The following is a 26,634-nucleotide window of genomic DNA, read 5'->3' as shown; positions in this document are numbered from 1 at the left end:
GTCCTAAAAAAATTTAAACTTATTAAAAATCTACACTAAGACATATGTTCTTAGACCAACCACATTAAGACCAAAAAAAAAAAAGAAAGTAAAGGGAATGACAACAAAATTCATGTCACAGCCACCATTGTGAGTCATTAGAGAAAGGATGGATTATTAAAATTTGACATTGGAAAAGCTAGGTTTTTTTTATAGAAAAATAATTAATTGGATCCCTACTTTATAGCATTCCCCTTTTAAGGGAATTAAAGAATGAAATGTAAAAGGAAAAACAACCAACTTTTTGAAAACTCTATTTAGTAAAAATATTTTTAGGACATATGATGACATGGATTTCTTGGGAAGACACGACATACACATGCATACACAAAATAATTTTTGACCTCCATCTGATCCACCTCCCCCTAGATCTTCCTATAGCTTTTCTGACTTCTGGGCCAAGTACATATTGTTAGCTCCATAGTGAAGGGTCCCAGCTTCTACAGGCCCCCCATACCCTCAAAGTCAAAGGCAACAAGACTGACAGGAGTTTTAACTCTCCCCAAGCCAGCTTATGTTTGTGGGCTTTTGCTTGGTCTTGGTCTTTCCCACTTGTCATTTACCTACTCTTTCCCACTGCCTGCCTGTAGACTTTAGGCTTCAGGGCACTGAATGCAAAGACAACAGTCTTACTGAGACTGCTTAGCCAGATCCCACAGTTGTATAACATACAAATCTTGTTACAAATCCCTGTGTGTGTGTGACACACACATAAATACATACATATACACACAATGACTTATATAACTAAGATACATTATGTATATGATATATTAGTATCAATTGTATTATACTAGAGGCCCAGTGCACAAAATCTGTGCATGGTGGGGGGGTCCCCTCAGCCCAGCCTGCACCATCTCCGATCCGGGACCCCTCGGGAGATGTCCGACTGCTGGTTTAGGCCCAATCCCCAGGATCAGGCATAAACCGGCAGTTGGACATCCCTCTCACAATCCAGGACCTCTGGCTCCTAACTGCTCACCTGCCTGCCTGCCTGATCACCCCTAACTGCCCCCCCCGTGCTAACCTGGTCACCCCCAACTGACCTCCCTCCAGTCTGGTTGCCCCTAACTGCCCCCTGCCAGCCTAGTTGCCCCCAACTGCCTCCCCCACCAGCCTAGTTGCCCCACACTGCCCCCCTCTGCTGGCCTGGTCACCCCTCATGGCCACCACCTGCCAGCCTGGTTGGCCCCAACTGCCCCCCTGCTGGCCTGGTTGTCCCTAACTGCTCCCCACCAGCTTGGTCACCCCTCATGGTCCCCTCTGCTGGCCTGGTTGGCCCAACTGCTCCCCCTACTGGCCTGGTCGCCTCTCACTGCCCCACTCTGCTGGTCTGGTTGCCCCTCACTGCCCCACTCTGCTGGTCTGGTCACCCCTCACTGCCCCTCCTGCCAGCCTGGTCACCCCACACAACCTGCTGTTTGGTCATTTGGTTATCCCTCATTGCACCCTCCCCCCTGCCGGCCTGGTCGCCCCACTCAACCTGCTGCTCAGTTGTTTGGTCATCCCTCACTAACCTGCCTGCCGGCCTTGTTGCCCCACTAAGCCTATTCAGTCATCCATTTGGTTGTTTTAGATGTGACGGCTCCTGGCTCTTTGTATAGTATATAGATATCTTAGCACTTTTGTTTTCTGGTATACTTCTGACATAGTACATTATTAAAGGTGCTTTTTTTTTTCAGTAGGGAGAATAAATTGACTCTGATCCAACCTTAAATGTATCTCAGAAACATTTATTTTATTTTATTTTATTTTATTTGTTTTTATTGATTTCAGAGAGGAAGGGAGGGGGAGAGAGAGATAGAAACATCAATGATAAGAGAATCATTGATTGACTGCACATCCCCTACTGGGAATTGAGCCAGCAACTAGAGCATGTGCCCGTAATCAGAATCAAATCCAGGACCCTTTAGGCATAGGCCAATGCTCTATCCACTGAACCAAACTGACTAGGGCTTATTTTATTTTTTACATGGCTGGTGATATTTGGACTATTCTTCGGCTATGAAAAACTGCCCCATCCCAGATGGGAATGACACATGCATGAACTCATTAGCACATAGCACATTATTTTCACAATTTGTGAGTAATTTATTTTATTTACATGGTAACTATTCTATATTCTAGATTGAAAATACAAAACTCAGTCCACATTAGTAAGATACTATAGAGAAAATCATATGGAAATTCTGAGTAAAGATGTAGTTCAGATACAGTAGAACAAGTACCATTCTATCACCTTTATGATGATACTAGAGGCCTGATGCATAAATTCGTGCACAGTTGGAGTCCCTCAGCCTGACCTGCGCCCTTTCACAATCTGGGACCCCTCAGGGGGATGTACCAGTGCCAAAACAGCAGATGACCAGGAAGGAGCCCCAGCCGGGGCCGGGTGCAGCTCTGCTGCCACTCATCCCAGCCCTGCTGCACCTGCCACTGCTGCCATAGAGATGGGAGATGCCTCCTCCACCACAGCTGCACTCACCAGCCATGAGCCCATCTTCTGGCTGATCAGTGCTCCCACTGTGGGAGCGCACTGTCCACCAGGGGGCAGCTCCTGTGTTGAGTGTCTGCCCCCTGGTGGTCAGTACATGTCATAGCGACCAGTCAACCAGTTGTTCCGGTTGTTCGGTCATAATGGTTGCTTAGGCTTTTATATAGAACATTTGATTCAATATTTAAGGTATGAAAGGTTCATATTGTTAAACTGTTTTCATCCCATAAGTGTTCAGGAATATCATCTTCAAACATCCCTTTTACATTGGAACGTATTATTTGGGACATATTCAAAAATTGAACAGGTTTTTCACTATAGCCACCAGCATTTTCCTTTCTCATTTATGTACCTTGAGCTCACCTTCAACTATTTTCCCTGGGAGTACCAGGAATGGGAAGATGGAAGCTTTTGAAATCCCATCCATCTTTTATCCAGAAGACAGAAACTGTCTCAAAGCTGACTTCCTCTTGTATGTTCACCACAAATGAAATCTGGAAAATCTAGAGACATGATATGAGTCTCATATGAGGTAAGAAATCAATTGCATTGCCATGTGTGTTCTTTATTATGAAATCTGAGCCATGCACAGAGTCATAAAACTAATTTAATCCCACCTCTTCATGTTATAGACAAGGGAACTATGGCTTAAAGAGATTACTGACCATTTTGCCAAAGCCACAAAACTCTTCTGTGGCAAGTTTCTAAGGAAAATGTCCTTCTCATACAAACAGGATGTTCGATGAGTTTTGTTTTTGTCTTCTCCCTTAGAGGCACAAGCAATTCTGGGAGATTTCAGATTTCTTAAAAGAATATAATCAACTAAGGTAACTCTGAGCTATACATTCATTACCTTTTGGTAATATTGATCTTGAAGTTTTTTTGGCATTCCAACAGTATTCAAAATAGAGAGGAAAGGCCTGGAGTGTTGAAATAACATTGTTCTTGCTTCCTTTAAAGTTCATATACTCCTGCTGGTGATATCTGCCATGTTTGTGGTAGTGAACCTGTGAAAACTGGCAGGAAATCCATTTTACTTTTGTCTGCTTCTCCATGCTCCAGAAGATTTCTCTCTTGATGATTGAAGATTTGATAATATCAATAAGTGTTTTTATATTCTCTATTTCACTGTTGTTGTTTTTATAACTTAAGCCAAACTATGTTTGCTATTTAGGAATATTTCTTACCCTTTGTAGATTGTGAACCCATTTGGGGAGGTGCTAATGAGGTCATAGATATAAATGTCATTCCCATCTGTGACGGGGCAGGTTTTCACAGCCAAAAAATGAATTCAAAATATCATCAAGTCATATAAATATAAATATCTCTGAGATACACTTAAAGATGCAGAAGAGTCAATTCATACTCCCTCGTGAAAGAAAATAAGTACCCTTCATTTTCATGCCTCACCACAAATTTCCCAAATTTTTCCCTCCTTTCATTGGCCATATGTGACTCACAGAGTCACACACACACACACACACACACACACACACACACACACACACACACATTTGTTATCTAACCATATTGTCAGGAGAAAATAATTGAGTGCCAGAGAATGTTGGTAATAATGATTAAGAGCATGAACTTTGAAGCTGAATAGAATAGAGTTCAAGTCTTTTTTGATAAATATACAAGCTGTGTAACTACATGAACATCATTTAAGCTAAGCATTAGTTTCTTTATTTTCATTTGGGAGGAATAACAATACATCAGAGATTCAGTGAGTTAAATGAGCTAGTACATATAATACATGTAGCATAATGCTTATGCATTCTAGCTAATATATGTTTAATTTCCTGTTTTGAAAAATAAGTAATATCTAGTCCAAATTTCAAAACAACTTTATTCTTGGTACCTCTTCTTGGATTATTTCTACTCTTTTTGTAAATTGACACAGATTAATTTATAAGTTTGTCTCACAGGTAATTTTGAGATTTTCAAAGAATGTTTTAAAAAATTAAGACCCTCTTTGGCTGGATGTCTTACCTATGTGATCTCTTTATTTATGAAATGAAGGCATGAGAGCAAATTATCTCTAATTCCCTTAATGGAGTAAAATGATGTTATTCTGTTATTTTATGACTATTTCCATAATTGCTTCAGTCCCATTAGTTCACCTTTCCTTTGGTAAAAGAAAAAAACAGTCTAGGATAAAGGAGAGGCATTTTATTTACAGGAGAAAGGGGCCACTGAATAAAGACCAGTATAGAGAAAAAATGCAGTTGGAACTATGGTCTAAGAGGCTAAATTTAAGATAGACCTCATCAAAGTGGCTGGATGTTTTGTAATGTAAGATTTAGAAGCCTATATAGAGACAGGAAAACTTTGGAACTTTACAGGGCTGAGGATCTCTGTGGTGTGACTAACATAGAGTTGGTATGGTGAGAAATTTGGTGAGCTCATTACTCCAAATTTCTCACCACACCAACACTCACATCAGCACAGAAGATTGACAACTGGCTATGGGTTCAGGAGCACATTCATCTTAATAGAAATTGTTTTTTTTCAGGGATTTATGTGGCTTGGATTCTAGCTAATTCTGTATATCATGTCAACATGGGTGCTCAACTGGAAGAAGCTATTGTAATCACAGTCAGTTTTCAATTGTTGCATAATATACAGTGCTAAGAACCCAAGTGAAATCACTGCAGATGCACTGCCCCGCTGCTTCTCTCCCTATTTCAAAATATGATACTATTTTAACATTGAAGTGTGTGTGAATATGTATGTGTGTGCATGTATGTGTGTATGTGTGCATGTGTAGCTTTCTTTCTTTCTTTCTTCTTTCTTTCTTTCTTTCTTTCTTCCTTTCTTTCTTTCTTTCTTTCTTTCTTTCTTTCTTTCTTTCTTTCTTTCTTTCTTTCTTTCTTTCTTTCTTTCTTTCTTTCCAGCTTTCTTTTTCAGTTTCCTGTGGCTGCAGTAACAAAGCGCCACAGACTGGGTGGCTTAAACAATAGAAATTATTGTCTCACAGTGCTGGGGGCTAGACATCCTATGCTAAGGTGTAGGCAGGGTTGGTTCTTTCTGTTGACTATAAGGGAAAGTCTTTTCCATGACTCTCCTAATTTTGGGTAGTTTTCTGAAAATATTTGGTGTTCTTTGGAATAAGATCCATCTACTTTGATCTCTGTTTTTATGTTCTCATGGCATTCTCCCTGTGTTCATTTCTGCATCCAAATTTATGCTTTTTATATTAGCAATCATATTGAGCTAGGGGCCCACCACATTTCAGTATAACCTCATCTTAACCAATCATGTACTTATATAATTATATTTAGAAATAAGGTTTCATTTTGAGAACTGAAGGTTAGGACTTCAACACATGAATTTTGGGGGAACACAATTCTACACATAACACTGAAGAGTCTGGGAGAAGGAATCCACGTGTGAAGAAAACCTGCTCTAGAATATAAAATTTCCCAGGTAGTTTAAAGTTTTAATGCAATCTTTCTCCAATTAACCTTTGTGAACAGATTTCCATCATCCCCTTTCCATATAAAATACACTAAGCAAACAGAACCACACATTACATGTGCTGAGCCAATTTAGCTCTGACCACTCTGACACTCAAACTTCTCCCTCTGCCCACGCAGGTTCTTGCCTTTAGAGACCAAAGACCACCTTTTCTAGGAAGCCTTCTATCACCACAACCCCAATCCCCATTGGCACCAACCATTTCCCTCATCAATGACCTTTACTGAGTCTTCCTATTTAGTGCCCAAGCTACTTATACAACTGATTTTTGTTTTAGTTTAGACTGTTAATTCCATAAGAATAGATTTTATGTCTAATTTAGCTTTAATTTCCTGTAGTGCTTGTCCTATTACATATATAAAGTTGTTGCTCACTAAATATTGAGTAAATTTTTTAAAAGCCAGCTATTTCAGATATTCCTGCACAGTTTCTTCTTACTTCAACATCTTTCCCTCCTCTCTGTGGCCCAGACAGGGACTTTCTGCACCAGATGATTTGAGCTATAAAGTGGTTAAGCAAAAACAACCCAAGCCTCTTTCTTTAGAAGAATGTTTAATGTCCTTACATAAGAAATGACAAGGTACCCCTCCATGGGAGATCTGCTTTTAGTTGTCTACAACAAGGAAGTGTTCTTCCACTCAGGAGATCAGCTCACTTCTTCCTTTCGCCTCAGTGTGGGAGAAAGAACACAGACATGGAGCAGGCAGGAGAGGAAGAGTTGCAGGGCCAGATTAGACTCAAGAATCAGCTTCTTGGTCAACAAGTAAAGCAAGCAGCTGGCATTTTTCTGAGCATTTTGGAAAGGAGCAAGACTTCCTTCCTGATTGAATTTAAAATTTACTTTGAGCACTTGCAAAGACTAAGTACACCCAACCAGATTGCACATGGTTAATGAGGTCAGGAAAAGCAGAGAAAACAATGAGCAGAGCAACTCAAGAGAAGTCAGATCAGAGGAGTTAGCAGCACTGATTAGCAGTCAGCACTAGAAGCTCAGGGAAGAGAAAATAAAAGTCAGCATCAGAACTTCACGGCATATAGTTTAAAATTATTGCATATATTGATGTATAAATAATACATACATTAAAATCTATTATTCTCATTAATAAAACACACTCACTCTTTAGAGATTGTATTAAGTCCAGAGCTATGGGATCCTGGGCTATAAGAACAGGACAGAGAGGAAATTATAGAAGTATGATAATTAAATTTGCAATTGCCCAGAAAGAGCAAACTAAAGGAGTAGCACCTTTAGAAAATGTTGTCAAATGAGTGCTGTTCTGAATTTTGCCCTAACTGATGTGGCTCGGTTGTTTGGATCTCCCTCCTGAACACTGAAAGGTTGCAGGTTTGATTTCAGGTCAGGAAACATACCTAGGTAGCTTGTTTGGTCCCCACCCTCCCCCGCCTCCCCACTGCCCATGAGAGGCAGCCATCGATGTTTCTCCCTCACATCAATGTTTCTATCTATCTATCTATCTATCTATCTATCTATCTATCTATCTATCATCTAGCTATCTATCTATTTATCTATCTATCTCTCTATCTATTATCTATCATCTATCTATCTATCTATCTATCTATTATCTATCTACCTACCTACCTATCCATCAATTTATCTTCATCTCTCTAAAATCTATAAAAATATCCTATGCTGAGGATTAAAAAAATAAAGAGTTCTGAATTTGACCTAAGAATATTTCACTTCATCCTTGCTTAGCTGAATTTTTCATCATGGTGGATATCTGTAAGGAACACAAAAACTGCCAAAGGATGATAAACTTTTGAACTTATAAAATCACTTATCTATCTATCATCTATCTAAATATCTAAATATCTATCTATCTATCTATCATCTCTCTATCTCTATCTCTATCTCTATCTCTATCTCTATCTCTATCTCTATCTCTATCTATCTCTGTCTCTATCTCTCTCTTTCATAAGAAAAGAATAATTAGCTGTAATCCTAGAATGGCAACTTCAGACCACACCCCAAACATATTTCAGTTGCTTTTTACTTCTCAATGAATAGACACAAATTCTCTGAAACTGTTGTTGGTGAGAACAGCACCAGAATGTTATCAGGGATTGGACCTCAGATCAGCAACCTCAGTCTGTGAGTTTTGGCTAAGAAAGAATTCAGAGCTAAGATTCAAATACAAGCAAAAGTTTTCTTGTCAAGTCAAAGAGGTAGAAGTGAGCCAGAAAAGAACTGAGCCACCTGAGTTTCATGGACTCAGGGGACAAATTACAGAGACAAAAGAAGGCCCCTTGTAGCTTAGGAGAAAGAGAGAAGTAAGGAAAATGGGCCCGGGGGGAGGAGGTGAGGAAAGGTGAGGACCGGCCCATAGAGAGAGCTGCACTGGGCCTTGCATCTTGAGGGTATTTATCTGGAGGTTTGAGAGGAAGGTCCCAAGGAACATTCATCACTTCCCAGGATGCTTTTTATGGTGCTGGTCTCTATGGATTGGTCTGCTCCAGGGCATGGCGTCATTAGTCAACGCAGCTGGTCCTAATGTCAGCCACGGTGTCTCATGTCTGGTTTGCTGCTTTTCTGGGCTTGGAGCTGAAACACAACCGAGGACTAGATGTTGTCTCTAGTTTCACCAAAACTCTGTCTCTGTGGTCAGCAGACCCTAGGCTTCGTTCTTAAGACTATTTAATGTGGGCCAGGACCTCATAGTCCTGGTGGCTTCACACTTAAGGGAGTGGTCATGCAAGGGCTTGCATGGGAGTCTTATGAGGCTATACTCTGGCCCCTTATTCCTTCTCCAAGGGGGCCTACCACATGACTAGTGACATGATAGCATAGACAAGATCAGGGGAGGGTCTGGACCACATGACTAACAATATGCAAGGTCAGGGGGTCTAAACCACACGGCCAGCAATATGCTAGAGGAAGAACAGTTCCCCTGGGGCAAGGTCTTTGTTCTCCCAGTTCTGTCCTGGGGCTTTCCCCCCTGGTGACCTTCTGTACCTGGCTCATTGTCCTTGCTCTGCTCAAGCTAACTGCCTCCTACAAAACCAACTTTCCAGCTCTTCTTCCCATTGGTTCCGTGCTGCCTGTATGTGGAATCTATTAGATCTGTAGAGCACAACCTTTCACATATTAACATTAACCATGTATCATTTCTTTTTGCCAAGTGCTAACTCACTGACTGGAAAATGTAATGAAACACTCACCCTGACACTGCTACCTGCCTTTTGTCACTTAGAGCCGATAATGCAACATAAACTCCTTTTACCACCTCTCTGGATTCCTGTGCTTTAGCAGCTACTGCTGGGAACTTCCTGTGAGTGTAAATAGTTTTAGAAGGCTGGCTGCCCTGCTGTGAACTTTCAATAACTGGAACTGAGACAAGAGCCTGGCATAGTCCTCCAATGCAAATGCTAAGAAATTCCCTTTATATTCACACATTCAGAGTCCCTTTGATAAATAACACTGGGGCTCAAGCAAACCTTCTCCAAAATAATCTACAGTATAACAAAGGGAGGCTACAGAGTCATTGAGATATTAAATATGAAAGACCACTAGGATTCCTTTTCAGTATTCTATGGAAGAGATTTATTAGCATGTCCTTTCTTTATGGTAAATGATGCATAAATAATGGTAAAGGTACATAAGGAGAATATATGAAAGCTCACATATAGAGCATAATTGGGTGAGAGCCAGCTTTTCAAGGGGTGAATGGTTCTGCTCACTTGTTTAGAGTCTATCCTCCTGTGATGGATGCAAAACTGCACAGTTTTAACATGCTAGCTGTATAAAAAAGAAGAAAGAGGCTTGTTCTCTAACAAGCAGATCTGCTGGGGGTTTTTTTTATATGCAGAGGGATATCCTTTTTCTACTTCAAGGGAAGGAGTACTCAGTCAAAGCCCCCTCTGCTTTTGCCCATGAAAATTGAACTATTTCATGTCCAAAGGGACTACTACCCTCCCCAGTTCCCACGGCCTTTGTATTATTATTATTATTATTATTATCATCATTGTTATTATTTTTTGATGGGAGGAAGACTCCTCTTATCTCATTTACTTTTATTTCTAGATTTATCTTTATTGTTGAAAGTATTACAGATATCCCCCCCACCCCCGCCATTAAACCTCTCCACTCCCCTCCAGCACCCCTGCCCCAGCAGGCCTTCACCACACTATTGTCTGTGCCCATGGGTTATGCATATATGCATATAAGTTCTTTGCTTAATCTCTTCCCACCCCGCTTCCCCTTCCCTCTGAGATTTTATAGGGGAAATGACAATTTCAAAGAATTATAGAAATAGTTATAAAAATAATAATATTCTGATCAAAATAAATATATCAACCAAGAATCAACAGGCCTCCTAATTTTCTGTACTATGCTTATATACAGTTTCCAATGGGGTGAATAAAATATTCAGAAAAAAAGATCCGGTAGATGATCTGCTCACTGGAGGAAATCTCTTCTGTAGCTGACAAGGAACCGTGACATTACAAAGTGGGGGGAGGAGTGGCTTTCAACCAGCTGGACTTGTGCAGGGCTGGCCCACCCTGAAAAGTCATTTGTGTGTTTGTCTTTCTTCCCCGCTGCTGTATCTTTTTTCCCTTTGTCTTCTCATTACTTCCATAATGTACAAATTTTGTTTTCTGTTTGCAACTTCTGCTGCAGTGATTTCAAAGTTTTCAAGTAGTCACTGCAAAGATGATTATATATATATATATATATAATATATATATATATATATATATATATTATATATATATATATAAAATCTCCACATAATTTAATCTCACAAAAATCTCTCCACTTACCAGTAAAGCAAGTTAGCAAGTTGTGCTGGCCTGGCCATATCCATGATAGAGCTTTACTCTGGGCCACCTTGCTGGTTTGATCCAGGTCTAAGGCAATTTGCATTTTTTTTAAACTTCAGTAATTGTTCTAAATTGCTTTCCATATGGTACAGTGCCAGGGAAAAATCAACAAGTTACTGCCCTCATGACCTGAGAGAGAAAACTCTTCTATTTTATCAAATGTACGGCAAAATTGAATGTAGTTTTCAATAATAACTCTCAAAGCTGATATTGAGCCCCTGAACAGATAAGACCATGATAAGGTCAAGAAAGAGGATATTTAAACATCTGTAGGCTTTTTTCTTACTTCTTTTTTTCTTTTTAAACTTAAGCTTTTAAATCTGGAAAGTTCATATCCAGTGCCTTGATCAGAGATGATAAATGAACTACTGAATTGGAAGAAGATGCTGCTATTATTTTAACCAGTAAACTAACTCAGGGTTAATCTGGGTGTTATTTAACCTATTGAAAGTGTTTTGAGTGAACATATGGTTTCTATTGTGAAATCAAGGCACAGTTTTAACTACGAATATAGATAATTACCCTTTGGACTTTAAACATTTATATGTGTCACGTTGTGTCAGAGCATTTTTCATGGTCAATAGGTTGAAAGGTTATAAAGTTGAAAATGAAAATCAGTACTTTTGAGTAAAACGATAGAGTCTGCACAAATAATGCAATTCACTACTGCTCTCTCTTGGAAAGAGCTAGTCACAACACTCAGGAAACAATTACTACACCAACAATAGCATAGACAGTAACTGCAAAACATGATCTCCCTTAAAAACCTAATCTTTTCATTTAGAAATTCAACCTGTAACTACATATTTATGAAAATCTCAATAATTGTTTCATTAACTAAATTATAGATGACTGATATTTTTTTCTTAGTGTAATGGAAAGAAAAGTAGAACACAAAAATTATTTTATAACTTCATATAAAATGAGTCTACTGCTCTGATTTGAATACTTAATAAAAATGTAAGTTCTGAACAGATATTAAACTTTTATAGCAGGGTACAAATTTTATAAATTGCTCAACATGATCTTAATAATTTAGGCCTGAGAAAACAACTCCTTGGCATAGAATCAAGTAACATTACAAATACCTAGAGGCCTTCTGTGTGGATGGATGCCATAGAGTTGCAAAAAACAGTACCCAATTTGAAACATGGTAACAGTACATTATCAAACTCATAACAGAGAGAGAAAGAGAAATATTGATATATGCTTTTCAAAAAATATCAATTTTTAAATTAATGTCACTAAAGTGACTAAATATTAAACATTTTTATCAATACTACTGAATTGGCAGAATCCTACATAATAAAGAGCTAATATGCTAACTAGACCAAACAGCCGGACAACCGTCCAGATGACCTTTGGATGAAGCCGGGGCTGCGAGGGGCTGCGAGGGCTGGCTGAGGCTGTGAGGGCTGGCTGAGGCAGCCAGGGCTCTGAGGGCCAAGCATCTTGCATGGATTTCATGCATCCGGCCTCTAGTGAAGCTATAAACATAAAACTTATTTTCAAAGTAGTGTTTTCAAGCAAGTGCTACATTTCTGAGTTACAGCACCCGTTTTACTCTGGCTGGTCATGACGGTCTGGTCTTATAGTGGGTGACTTATTACCAACAAAACAAAGCTAAGGCAGCTGCTCCTTCTACCCGCTTACCTATCAAATGACACTGGTCTTGGGACAAAGTGTCTTGAGATCCTTTTGTTTTATTAGAAAGGGAAGGCACATTGTGACATGAACTCTGTTTCTCAAATTGTTTGGAACCACTGATATCAGATGCCTTTGCGTTTTTGAGTTCTCACAGCCAGTATTTAATGATGTTGTTCAGTGCAAGATGCTGAAAGAAAATCCAACTCGTGACAAAGGTCTTTGAAAAATAAAAGTTTATGACAATATATACAAGATTTTCACTATGCTGGATTGACAACCTATTCAGGGACAAACCTGTTGGCCTTCATTTTCTAGCAGTGAACACCACGTAAGCCTCTAAGAGTTGATTTGTTTACAGCCAGCTGTACCTATATGTTATTTCCATCTTTAAAATTAAATTGTAGGGTTTCTACATTTGTTACCATTGTTTCTGTTTTTTTGTTTTGTTTTGTTTTGTTTTGTTTTGTTTTCCAGAGCTAAGACCATGCTTGCTCTTTGAAAACCATGACTTTGGTCAGACAATTCCACACCAAAAGGTAAATGCTGCAACTAAATTCAAAGAGACTGGGATAGTCTTGGAATAATTACCATTCTAATTCTTTAAATCCATCCACAGTGACAAAAGCATGCAAAACTTATACCTTTGCTTATAATTCAGGTCACCACTAAATTGGCCTTAAGAGATAGAAGTGACAGAGATGGGAGTGGGGCCAGAGGCTAGAATCAAATTCTCAAATAAAATGTCACTAGTTGGTGGGTGCGTAATACATCAGTTTATATGGAACCAATAATTTTCAAAGGTACATTCACTATTCTCCCAGCCAAAACTGTTTGCTGCCCTGCCCCCCACTTTTCACACACACACAACACACACACAACACACACACACACACAACACACACACACACTTTTAAATTGGCTATTAGCCACCCCACAGCAAGACACAGACAGAAAGATAACATATTTTGAGACACTGACTTAAAAAAAGCTTCATAATTAACAATTTGAAAGCCACTGATGCACTATACGTATATTATTAAATAGAAAATTATATGTCATACTACTAACATGAAATTGAACTATTTATGCTACATTTTTTGGTGATTTTGAAAATAAAATATATTTAAATAGAACAAGAAAAACTTTTAGATGCTTGTATAAGTCATAGAATGTCAGATTAGTTATAACTACTATATAGTATATGTTATTTGATATAATTTTAGAACTTGCATTCTTTATCATATATATAAAATACTATTTTCCCCAATATAACATAATATCACTGCCTTCCCTAAAACTCAATATTTTACAAATGGAACTATTTAAGAGGATAGAGGACACACCTAAGATTTATATTGTTGTCTATGATAATATGTATAAGGAATTCTATGTAAAATAACAAAAAATTTTACACTATTTTCTCTTTAAATGTTCTTTACATATTTATAGAAATTATGTTTATGTTAAGTTCCCAAAGTGCCTGTCTTCATATTTTTTTTTATTTTTATGAAATATTTAAAGCATTTTTACCCTAATATTTCTCAATTCGAACTCTGAAAAGAGCAAGGAGGGTTAAAAAAAACATAAAGGGTTTATCTCAGGCAGGAGAAAATATTATCTACTATAAAGGTAAACTGTTTAAGTTATTATAAGAAACCTGATTTTTGTATTTCCCCTTCAATTTATTCTTATTAATTACTTATTAGGCCCTGATAATTAAATGACTAGCAGACGTTTGTCTTAACCAAAATGCCCAGGGGACATTTGGCCCATGTCAACCCATCTACCTAGCCTCATGCGCTACGAAGCCACGCTAATGAGGCTCAAGCGTTGCTATAAGTAATACAGCCACAAAAAAATGTTTGAACCAATAAGACAGTGATGGTATTTGTTATGTATTGGTCTTGTAAACCAAAATGTTTGGGGAATATTTGAACCCAGGGATGTTTTCTAAGTGTGAGTGTTTTCTACAGGACAAACTATCAACATCCTTTTAGCGTGGGCCAAATGTCTTGGTGGACATTTTGGACAGAAACAAAAGTCCTGATAGGAATTCAATGAATGCGGGTGTGTAATATTCATGCAATCATGCTTGGAACACAGTGTGTGGTCAATAGGTATTAAATGTTATTATTTATTCATTAATTTGTGCAGTTAATAAAAATTAATAGAACACCGACTATGGTTTTCAAAGGTAAACTAGATCAACACTGTCTCCCTTCATTGATTTCACAAGCTAAAATGTATTATAAACTTGACCATCACAGATTTCCTTCTCAAGAAAGGTTATCATATTTATGGGATAGCTCAGGAGTAGTATTGCAAAGTAATGGAGAACATATTTAATGGCTTCTCCAAGACCCTTCCATTTGCAATAGCTCCAGTGAATCACTTTTAAAAGGAAAGTCGGTTACATTACATCACATCCACGACCTGACACACTCATCACAACCTGGAACTCAAACATTTTGCTGTTTAAATAAGCCAGGGCCCAACTCAGAGTCCAGGGGGGAAATATGCCAGAAGTTGGTCTTGAGCAGTAGTTGAAATACTTTACCCTGTAACCTGCTTCTGAGAGATGGTAAATTGGTTAATGAGGTCATTTCCATACATTTTATAAGCTTCTTGGAAATGGAATGGTAGACAAATACCAGATATTATGAGAAATATTCCAGTGCTTTAAGATCTGTTTACAAGTCTGACCCCATTATCTGGGCTGAGAGACCCAGTTATCTGATATTCCCAGTGCTTGCTCTCCTATGGGAGAGAAGCGACAAAGCTAACTTTTAAAATAGTCCTTATTACTATTTTAATGAATATTGAAACATTTATTAAGAATTCATAAGAAAACATTAAATAAACTTAAGGAAATTCCTGAAAAAGTCATCCACCTGTGAAAACACATAAAGCACCCATGACTGTGGTTCACACTCAGCATTTTATTTTACCCCTTTTAATAACATTTGCCGTACTGTATTACATCACAATCTGCCTGTGGCTTGTTCCTTGAGACAGAGCATAAGAATAAAGAAATGGAACCAGGTTAAGGGCATCAAAAATATTATGGTCAGTACTAGTAAATTCCTAAAAAAAAAAAAAAGTCTGGATTTCTTCGAAGTTATCTATATTATCACAGTATTGTTAGAATCATTTCTGGAAAGAAAGAATGAACAGTATTGATGTCATGTTAACACTAAGATATTATTGTTCTTTCTTTGAAATAAAATTAAGGCAAATGTAATTAGAATTGTTATTCCAGAGGCATGGCTAATTTCAAAATTGGACCACCTGAGGCATCTTTTCCATGACACTGTTATTTTGCCTATGAGAAAGTTTCCCTTTCCTCCAATTCATTTCTTCTTCAAATGTGTTAGAAATTGATAAGAAGTCACACATATTAATAACGAAGTAAGACACAATTTCAACCTATCACTAGGAATTGACACTAATATTCAATTCCTCTACAATACATTTCTTCACCGTCTTTAACAGCAGGTGGGTCTGCTACTCAACTGAGGAAGCTTTGATGCCTATCTATAAGAGCCCCCTACTCATTCCATACACTAAGCACAGAAAGAAAGACCTAGAAATAAAATGAGATCATATTGTTTGCCCAATCCCTGATTTTACTCATAAAGGAAAATCTACAAATTGGGTTTAGGAAATGCTGGAACATTTCTAAAACAACAAATCACTTACAAAATATTTGAAACTCCTTTAACATTTTAGTAGATAAAAACTGATAACATCAACTACTTGCCCAGGTTTAAATCCCAGTGCAGACAATTGTCAGTTGTGTAGCCTTAGGCAAATGATTTCACCTCTGTGATCTTCAGTTTTCTCATTTGTAAAATAGTGGTAGTACAATATTTCTCATGAGTGAGATGTGATGGTTATTGCATGCAATGAATCCATCATGTCTGCTCAAGCTATTATATTCTCCCCATTTTATAGAAATTATATAAACTATTTAGTGGAGTGCATGGCACATTGTATCTAGTGCTCAAACAAATGCTAATGTTTTTCCAGTCCTTACATTTAAAAAGTCCTTGCACATTTTATTTGCTTAAGCTAAATGCAACCTTCTATTTATGAAAGCCTAAAATTAGTTTACAGCATGAAACTCAAGCTTTAAGTTCTATTTTGACATATGTCAAAGCCATCCTCTGCATCAATCACTGTATCTACTCTTTTGGGTTTCCTGCCCAGTTATCTTAGTTGGAATTGAAAAAGTAAGTGTTCATGACACTGTTAATTCACAGCATCTTCTGTAGCTTCCTGGGGGTAGGGGGTAATCTGAAACTGATCCTTAAAGACAGGGCAGGGAGAGACCCTAGAGCAGTGGTTCTCAACCTTCCTAATGCCGCGACCCTTTAATACAGTTCCTCATGTTGTGGTGACCCCCAATTTCATTGTTACAAATTAAACATAATTAAAGCATAGTTATTAATCAGAAAAACAATATGTAATTATATATGTGTTTTCCGATGGTCTTAGGCGACCCCTGTGAAAGGGTCATTCAACACCCAAAGGGGTTGCGACCCATAGGTTGAGAACCTCTGCCCTAGAGAGAGGCAGCCCACTCTAGACTGGTAGGTGGCAGATTTAATAAGCAGGGGAACTTTCTTACAAGTCTTGTCTTGGGCGACGGCAAGATGGGTAGTTTTCTGCACACCACCCGCCAACTGTTAAATGTTTATATAAGGCCTTAACATGGTTCAGTCACACACCCTGTTCAGATAGTCTCATCACCGCATTCCTATCTAAGGCTGTGTCCTTGGGGCATCTTTAGGAGAGCGGAAGGCAAGCAGAGAGGATATTCCAAGCACAGGGAGGGAGTGGGAAGCCCTCAGTTGCCCTGGTCCAGCGCATGAGTCAACTTGTGGCCATGTGTCCAGATGACTTCCCTCAACACTTTTAAATTAAAATCAGGGGAACAACTGTGTAAACTTATATGCAAAATGTGTGAAACATTTTATCATTTTGGATCTCAAAAAATGTTTCACTCTATAATAAACAACTGTTTCCAATGACAGCGGAAAGAACGGGTCTTACACCACATATAGATGCTAAATTATGCATGGAAAACATTTTTTGAGATTGTAAAAAAGGAGAGTGTCTACAAAAATGCATAGCTAGTGCCTAAATGCCCAATTTGTTTTTATTATTACCAGAAATATGCATATAAACTAATTTTGCAGGTGGCCTTATTGCACCTGTTTTTCAAATGACAGTCCTTAATGAACTGTCTTCTTCAGAAATATGTGCAGTCGTAAATATGCAGTCCTTATGTCAATTTCAAGACAACTGGCCATGTCCTACTCAAATATTATAGTACAAGATTTAAGTTGTCTTCGTATGTCATTAGTCTGTGCAAGTAGTCTGTCGGGATTTACTAGTAACTAGAACAAGGAAATAGCCAATATTTAAAAATTACAAATTTATCTTTATTCCCCTTGATCTCACTAATAATTCTACATGAAACAGATGAGTGGGATGAATTAATATCCACTGTAATTTCTACTCATCAGATACCTAGAATCCATGAGCCATAGGATTTGTCTCTTTTAAATTCTGCTTAACTTACTGTCCTACTCTTTTATTTTTTACAGGTGATGAAGCAGACCTAGAGAATTGAGTGATTTTTTTTCCTACATCACACATATCACTAGTGACTCAGGATCCCCAGGCACTTTGGACATCCAGCCATTTGTGTGTGTGTGTGTGTGTGTGTGTGTGTGTGTGTGTGTGTGTGTCTGTTAGTTATAACAGTAGATTCACCTGTTAGGAAGTTTGGCTGTGAATTTGTTTTTCTAAGATAGGATTTCCTAATTGTTAATAAATTTTGTTATTCTCTTCAGATTTAATTCTTAAGATGTGTTTCTGCTTGCTGTGAAGAAATTTATTTTTGGAGATCTGTGCCACTTAATTTGTGTTAATTTTCTGTAACAGATGGTATAGGTGTTTGATATATGCACTCACCTTCATGTGGCCTGTTATTAGCTTTTTCTTTTCAAAGCTGAGGACACTGAAACCTTACCTACCTTTCCTCTACATGAAATATTATTTCTAGGGAGAAAAAAGTGTAAAGGAAATTTTCATGTTATTGAAATTGAGCATGATTTGGTGATTAATTGCATTGTTCTCATTATGTTCTCTGCCTGATGTTCAGGGCTCATTACTGTAGTATGAATTCAATGGAACAAGAATCTTAACCAGGTGTGGGTTATTAAAGTGGCAGTGCCCAATTTAAATTTGTTAAAGGAGGTGTATCAGAGTTGATATGCTTAACTATGTAATTCTTCTGGAAAGAAAAGTAGTGCTTGCTCAGGAAAATCACTCACATCCATCATGTGACAAAGGATTCAAAACTCCTCTTCCCTTGGGTAGAGCAGGGGGGAATTTTTGTGTCTGTACATAGTATTCCAGCAGCTTCAAAGCTGATGCAAGAATACTGTTTATTGAGAAACACACATCTTGGTATTTATAAAGTTACTTATTTCTCACCTCTTACAAAAGAGATTTTTCCTTCACTTAGACGAAAATAAAAAGTATAGGCTGAAAGAGCACATGAGGTATATATTAGTCTCCAATTACAGTAAATTTAACCCAAGTTCTAAAATAATATTCCTAAAGTTTTATTCAAGCTAACCAGATATAGGGATGGGTTAATTTTTCAAAAGATTAAAGCAATCTCAAAAACAATTGAGAGTAAAGTTTTATTAACTTCTTTATATCTTTACAAAGTCCCACTATAACAACATCAAGGGTAGGCTCAACAAATCGATGGAGATTACAATGATGCAAATATGTGTCAGCTCCAGTTTAGAGAGATCTTTATAACCACCTGCGGTAATAACTGGCATGTAATGTTGGAGCAACAATAAGTTTGGCACAAGACAGAAAAAGAAAATAAATGGACAGTTTATTACATCACAAAGAGTTAGTTTAAAGGAATTCATAACCCAATCCTACACAATCTCTCTTTGAGCCAGGTACAGTGGCTCCCATTTTCCACATAAATAAACTCAAGATTAAAAGAAATGTTTTTCTTGCCCCCAAACTTGCATCTAGCTAATGGTAGATTGTGGATTGGAACACTAAACTTCGGACTTTCTCCATTGTCTCTACGTGGATTGTTCATAAGTAGCTAAAGCAAAGAATATATAACTATTTGGGTATGTAATGGGCATATTTTCTATTTTATTGACTCTTAAATGTGTACTGAGGCACTGAAAGGTCAATTATATCTTGCTGTGATTTCTCAGCAATTGAAAAATGGCAAAGAAAACCAGCAAATGGCTCTGTGTAACCAGGAATGAGAGAGAGAGAGAATTAAAGCTTACCTACAATAAGGCTTCAAAAGACAATAGTTTTCATTAATCACTAGAGGCCCTGTGCACAAAATTTGTGCATGGGGGGGGGGTCCCCTCAGCCCAGCTGCACCCTTTCTAAACCAGGTCCCCTTGGGGATGTCCAACTGCTGGTTTAGGCTTGATCAAGAGGATCGGGTCTAAACCAGCAGTTGGACATCCCTCTCACAATTCAGGACCACTGGCTCCTAACTGTTCACCTGCCTGCCTGCCTGATTGTCCCTAATCCCCCCCCCCCCCCCCCCCCGCTGGCCTGGTCACCTCCAACTGCCCCCCCCCCCGCCCCCCGCCAGCCTGGTCACTCCTCACTGTGCCCCCCCTGCTGGCCTGGTCACCCCAAGCAGCCAGCTGCTCAGTCATTTGGTCTCCCCTCACTAAACCCCCAGCCAGCCTGGTCGCCCCACATAGCTTGCTTCTCAGTCGTTTGGTTGTCCCTCACTAACCCCCTGCCGGCCTAGTGTCCCCATGCCGCCTATTTAGTCATCTGTTTGGTTGTAATGGTCTCTTAGGTTTTTATTATTACAGATTGTACAAATTAACTTGTTCCACTATTGATTGATATAAATAAAAATGAGGAATTTCTTTTAGTTAAAAAGAGAATACTGCTTGGTAAAAAAGAACTGAAATTTCTATTGGTCTTAATTACATTTGACTTGAAGTCCGATGCTTGAAATTAGTGCAAGAGTAGGCCTTCCTTCCCCCAGCTGCTCGCACTGGCTTCCCTCTGGCACCCAGGACCCGGGCTTCCCTTGCAGCCCCGGCTTCGTCCGGAAGGTCGTTTGGCTGTCTGGTCTAATTAGCATATTATGTTTTTATTATTATAGATTAGATGAATTTATATCACAGTAGATTGGCTCAACAGTCACAACAGAAAAGTAATAAGATGAAGAGAATACCAAGTGGAAAAGGGAAGCTATTTACAGGAAACTTGAAGTTTCGAGTACATATCATTAAAATTATATCAAGCCTTTGGTAAGCCACTACTTTTAACATAGAAGAATAATCCTAGTTGAAACGTATGACTTTTATGGTCTTTTTTAGTTTAAAACCAATTAATATTATCAATTTTAATGCCTTGAATTATTAGCAGAAACAGGTTGGATCTCAGGCTCTGGATATCTGAGCCTGAGAGCAAATAGGAATCCATGTCATAGTTTTCTCACTTCTAAACCATGAAAGTCAGGTAACTTATTTAACTGTTGAACCTTAATTTGTCTATAAAATGAAGACAGTAGTAGTACCTGTATCAATAGTTCTTGGGGATGGAAAAAAATATGATTATATATGTCAAACATTTAGCACCATGCCTGGCAGATATTAATGTCTCAATGAATGCTAACAAATATCATATGTTCATGTATACAAACATTCTATAGAGCAGTTGGGAGAGGAAAAAGATATTATCTAGATTTAAGTTCTAAATTAACTTTTATTACTAACTAGAGGCCCAGTGCATAAATTTGTGCACCAGTGGGGTCCCTTGGCCTGGCCAAAACAGCCTCTACAACATCCCCCAAGGGGTCCCAGATTGCAAGAGGGCGCAGGCCAGGCCAAGGGACCCCACCGGTGCATTATCAGGGCCGGGGAGGGACCTGAGAGGTTGGCCAGCCAGGGATGGACTGTGGGAGAGCTCCAGGATATGTCTAGCCCATCTTGTTCAGTCCTGATCAGCAAGACTCCAATAGCAAGTTAATCTACCGGTTGGAGCGTCTGCCCCCTGATGGTGAGTTCATGTCATAGCGACTGGTTGACCAGTCAACTGTCTGCCCCTGGTGGTCAGTGCACATAATAGCGAGGGTTGAGCATCCTTAGCATATGATTAGCATATTATACTTTGGTTGAACGGACGACCAGATGACCAGACACTTAGCATATTAGGCTTTTATTATATAGGAGGATACAGACTTTAGATAAAATACATTGTATGGAGGAGGAGTTGGAAAAAATACAGGGAGCCTTTCTTTAAAGAGATGGCCCTAAGCCAAACTTGGGCCTTCAAAGATATATAGGGTCTGACAGAGAACAGATTGGTGATTGCCAGAGGCAGGCTGTGGAAGGTGGCAAATTGGGTGAAAGGGGTCAAAAAGTACAAGCTTCCACTTATAAAATAAATAAGTCATGGGGATGTAATGCATAGCATCACACTGTAGATAATAATATTGTGTTGCATATTTGAAAATGGCCAAGGAAGTAAATCCTAAAAGATCTCATGACAAAAAAGAAAATTGTAACTATGTATGGTGAAGGATGTTAACTAGACTTATTGTGATGACCATTTCACAATATATAAAAATATAAAATAATTATGTTGTATACCTGAAACTAATATAATGTTGTATGACAATTATATATATATGCAAAAAATAAAAACAACCAACCAATAGGATTTCAGTAGGCCTGGATGGCATGGGGTAGATGATTCTAGTTACCACAATGGCAGAGATATTGATATTGCATTAACAGCTGGGAAATCTGCTGTCTGTAGAGCTGTGCACATAAACATTGCTAAGAGGAAGTCTATATTGAGCACAAACTTTGTACTAAGCACTGTTCTATGTGCTTCATAATGATCACATCAAATATTTGTAACAACATCATGAGGTAAGTACTATTGTTATTTTCATTTTACAGACAAAATAAAAGTATAAGGAGGTTAAATTGCCTAAGACTGTACAGTGCATAATAAGTAGCAATGCTGGAAAAGTGATCAAGTTCATGTTTGTCATGTTCTTAATCAATAACTGGTATTGTGTTTGCATTTCTGTAATTCAAAACTATTTCAAGTGGGGGGCAGGGAATGTAGCATCACTTAATTTAAAAAAATATTCTGATGTCTGGATGGTAGTAACCTTCAACAATAGAATGAAGAATATCAACTACCTAAAATTGCAACTTTAATATCAACTTTGTTCTTTGGAACAAAAAATATATAGCATTTGTTCAGTTATAATTTGAGTAGACTGGCAAAAGAGAAAAATTAGAATAGTCTATAAAAGTCCTGCCTTCACTATCATGACATTATAACAGTCTGTGGATAGCAAATGCTTACACTTTCTTCCTATCCTAAATAATAAAAGCCTAATATGCTAAATGACTGACTGTCCATTCCACCATTTGACCAGTCACTATGATATGCACTGACCACCAGGGGGCAGACGCTCCAACCGGTAGGTTAGCTTGCTGCTGGGGTCCAGCCAATCAGGAATGGGCAAGATGGACCAGACATGCCCTGGATCCCTCCCTGGCCCTGATCATGGGCCAGTGGGGTCCCTCAACCTGGCCTGTGCCCTCTTGCAATCAGGACCCCTCGGGGGATGTCGAAGAGCCAGTTTCAGCCAGATCCCCACAGGTCAGGCCGAAGGACCCCACCGGTGCATGAATTCATGCACCAGGCCACTAGTAAAATTATAACTATTTGGAAACTTGGGTGTGGGAATTTTACTGTGTCTGAAAATGGATTTCATACTGTGGCTAAGTCTATCTGCTTCACCAGTTGTACTTCAACCCAACTGGGAATAATTTCTAGTACATTTATTTTATATAGAAAATTTACACTAAAATGATAGTTTAAATATAAAGTGTGATTCAAATATAGGAAACCTACAAAGTTCTATTGAGTTCTCAAATAACTCCTGATTTTCCAGATGCAATTTACTCTCATTATCCTCACTTTATCCCCCCAACAAGAGGGCTTTAGGCCATTTTATGGTCCTATAGACATTAGCACTTCTAATACGGGTTGAATATAAAGTGAGAGGTGAAAATTAAATCGGCCCTTCTTGCTGCAGCTTTATTAATTTTAAGCTGAATCCTTTGACTGGGGCAGAAAATTAACAGCTCTAATGGAAGTATGATTTATTCTTGATGTAACAACCCATTTTTGTCAATTCTTTATTCAGCTATGTCAAAAGTGTTTATTTGGTCCCATGGTAGCTTATGCCAGCCTATGCTTGGGCATGCTCTCAGAAGCATTATGTGAGTTTCACAAAGAGGTCTATATTTTTGAGTGTTTTATTCAGTTATACACTAGGCTGCCACTTGCAAATAGCTTCCCTGACTTTAAGTCAGCAGCTATTTCTATCCAGATTATATGTGGCCACCTTTTATTGTCTTGTAACTTCTTGGATTCACTTTCATTTTTTCTGCCTCTCCATTTCTCAATCTTCCCCAGTATCCCAGGTCTACTCACATCACCATACTTTTTATTTAAAAAATATGTTTATATTTATTTCAGAGAGAGAGAAATGAAACATCAGTGTTGAGAGAGAATCATTGGTTGGCTGCCTCCTTCACACCCCCTACTGGGGATCAAGCCCACAACCTGGCATGTGCCCTGACTGGGAATTGAACCCTGACTTCCTGGTTCATGGGCCGATGCTCAGCCACAGAGCTCACCAGCTGAGCACATCACCATACTTTTGCACATTTTGCTCTCTCTGTTTGCATTGCCCTGTCCTCTAATATTCAGCGGGCATACTCTCATGTATCTGTCAAGTGTCTGTTGAAATAATGTCTCTTCTAATTAGCCAGGACATTGATGATTCTCCCTCTGTTTTACTAATATTTACCCATGTTTATCTCTTGAATCAGACCATGAGTTCCTTGAAAGCTGAAAATGCATTAAATCAAAGCTCAGTGTCTGGCACATAGTAAAAACGCACAGCAGTTTTTTTGAAAAAAATAATTTTTATAACTAACATGTTTGAGTGTTTCCTATGTGAGAAAGTGCAGTTAGTCAGGCAACTTATATGCATCACTCATTTACTCCTTCATAGGGCTCTGTGAATTAGATAGTGTTACCATTCCTATTTTCAGGTAAGGAAACTGAGACACAGGGAGATTAAAAAAATTGCCCAAGGTCACTCAGGGAACCAGTTGCAAAGCCAGAATTTCAGCCTTAGTATTGACTTCAGAGACTGTAATCACTGTATATGGCCATTCTGAGTGAATAAAGACATGAGTGAATCATTGTATGATATAAAATCATGCTTCAACCTTGCATACATAAAAACATGGTAGCCCAATGTATTTATTGAGCATATATTATATGCTAGACACAGAAGTCACAAAAAACTCCTCAAAAAATAAATAGACATTGTGTAAATAATGGATAAAAAGCTTCTATAGATATTCTTATACCACAAGTAATAGAGACACAACAATGTGTGGTCAGTTCTACACAATTTGGAATAGTAAAAGCTTTATAAATGATGAAGATAAGACAGTGTGTGTGTGTGTGTGTGTGTGTGTGTGTGTGTTTTCTTGTCTTGTCTTTATTTTGTTTTGTTTTACCAGTGAGAAACAGAGAAATAAAATATTAGGTGGAGGGGGCTATGAGAACAAAATTGTCAATGTTTACGTCAGTACCAGTTTAAAATATACATAAAAATAAATAAGAATGACTACCAAAAGCATGTACTATAGTTCTATATCAGAATCCACCCACCTTTCATGTTCACCCCATTTCATCAGATATATCTTTTTCAAGTTCTTGATCACACTGGATTACCTCATTAACTTTTAAGTATGCTCAAGTCCTTTTCATTATAAAAGTAATGAGTGAATAGTGTGTATTGCATTATTCCATTTATATAAAGTTACAGAGCAGATAAAATTATTCTATGGTGGAAAAATATCAGAACAGTCTCTGTTCTCTGGGGAAGGGGGTAATTTCTGGTTAAGCAGCATTATTTAGTGAATAGCTATTAATTTATGACACATACCCAATATACATTAAGTAAGTAGTAGTAGTGATAGCAACAACCTTGTTTTCTTCCTGACATTAGTGAAAATGCCTTGTGTGTTTCTTACCTGGATAGACTAATGGATCACTGGATGAGAACAAAGACTCCAAAAATAGAACCACATTTACATGGTTGATTGATTATTAGACAAAAGGTTTAAGGTAATTCAATGGGAAATAGAACATCTTTCCCAAATGGTTTTAATTCAAGTGGGTAAACATATGGAAAAATGAAATACAATCCTTCTCTCAAACCACACAAAAATGCTAATTTGAGAGTGATGCCTAATTATAAAGAAGAAAATTATAAAGTTTATAGGAGAAAACAGGAGAGTATTTTCTGGTTTTAGAAAAATGTTTCTTGCACAGCACACAGAAAGGAAAATCATAAGACAAAATAACTTCTAAATTGAACTCCATTAAACGGACTTCTTCTTAAAGGTATCACCAAAAAAATTAAAGGGCAAGCCACAGATTGGGAGAAAATATTCACAACACATGTATTCCTGACAAAGAATCTATGTCCAGAATATATATTAAGAACTCCTACATGTTATTAATAGAACAACAAATAACAAAAACATGAGCAAAAACTTGAATATACACTGGCCAGATTATTATGACTACCTGACATTTGTATGCAAATTAGCTATAATTTCCCACTGAAGTTGCTAGAGGGCCAGACCATTATAAATGTCTGAATAGCACAACATACCTAGGTATCGTTGCTGATCAAGTTCATCCTATCATGTTGATGGTGTATCCTAATGAAGATGGCTTCTTCCAACAAGACAATTCGCCATGCCATGGTGCTCGTATTATGCAGGAGTGGTTTCAAGAACATGAGGGAGACTTTACCTTGCTTAGGTGGCCCCCACAATCACCAGATCTCAATCCAATTGAGCATTTGTGGGACAAAGTTAAAAGAGCCATCAGGCAGCTGGTTCCACAACCATCAAATCTCACAGAACTGGACAGTGCTATTCATCAGGCATGGTGTCAGATTCCTCGCATCA

This window comes from Myotis yumanensis, unplaced genomic scaffold (assembly GCF_028538775.1).
Source record: "Myotis yumanensis isolate MYYU_CA2020_CCGP unplaced genomic scaffold, mMyoYum1.0.hap1 SCAF_2, whole genome shotgun sequence".
Taxonomy (NCBI): domain Eukaryota; kingdom Metazoa; phylum Chordata; class Mammalia; order Chiroptera; family Vespertilionidae; genus Myotis; species Myotis yumanensis.
The sequence above is the reverse complement of the archived record's forward strand: the minus strand, read 5'-3'. Positions refer to the sequence as shown.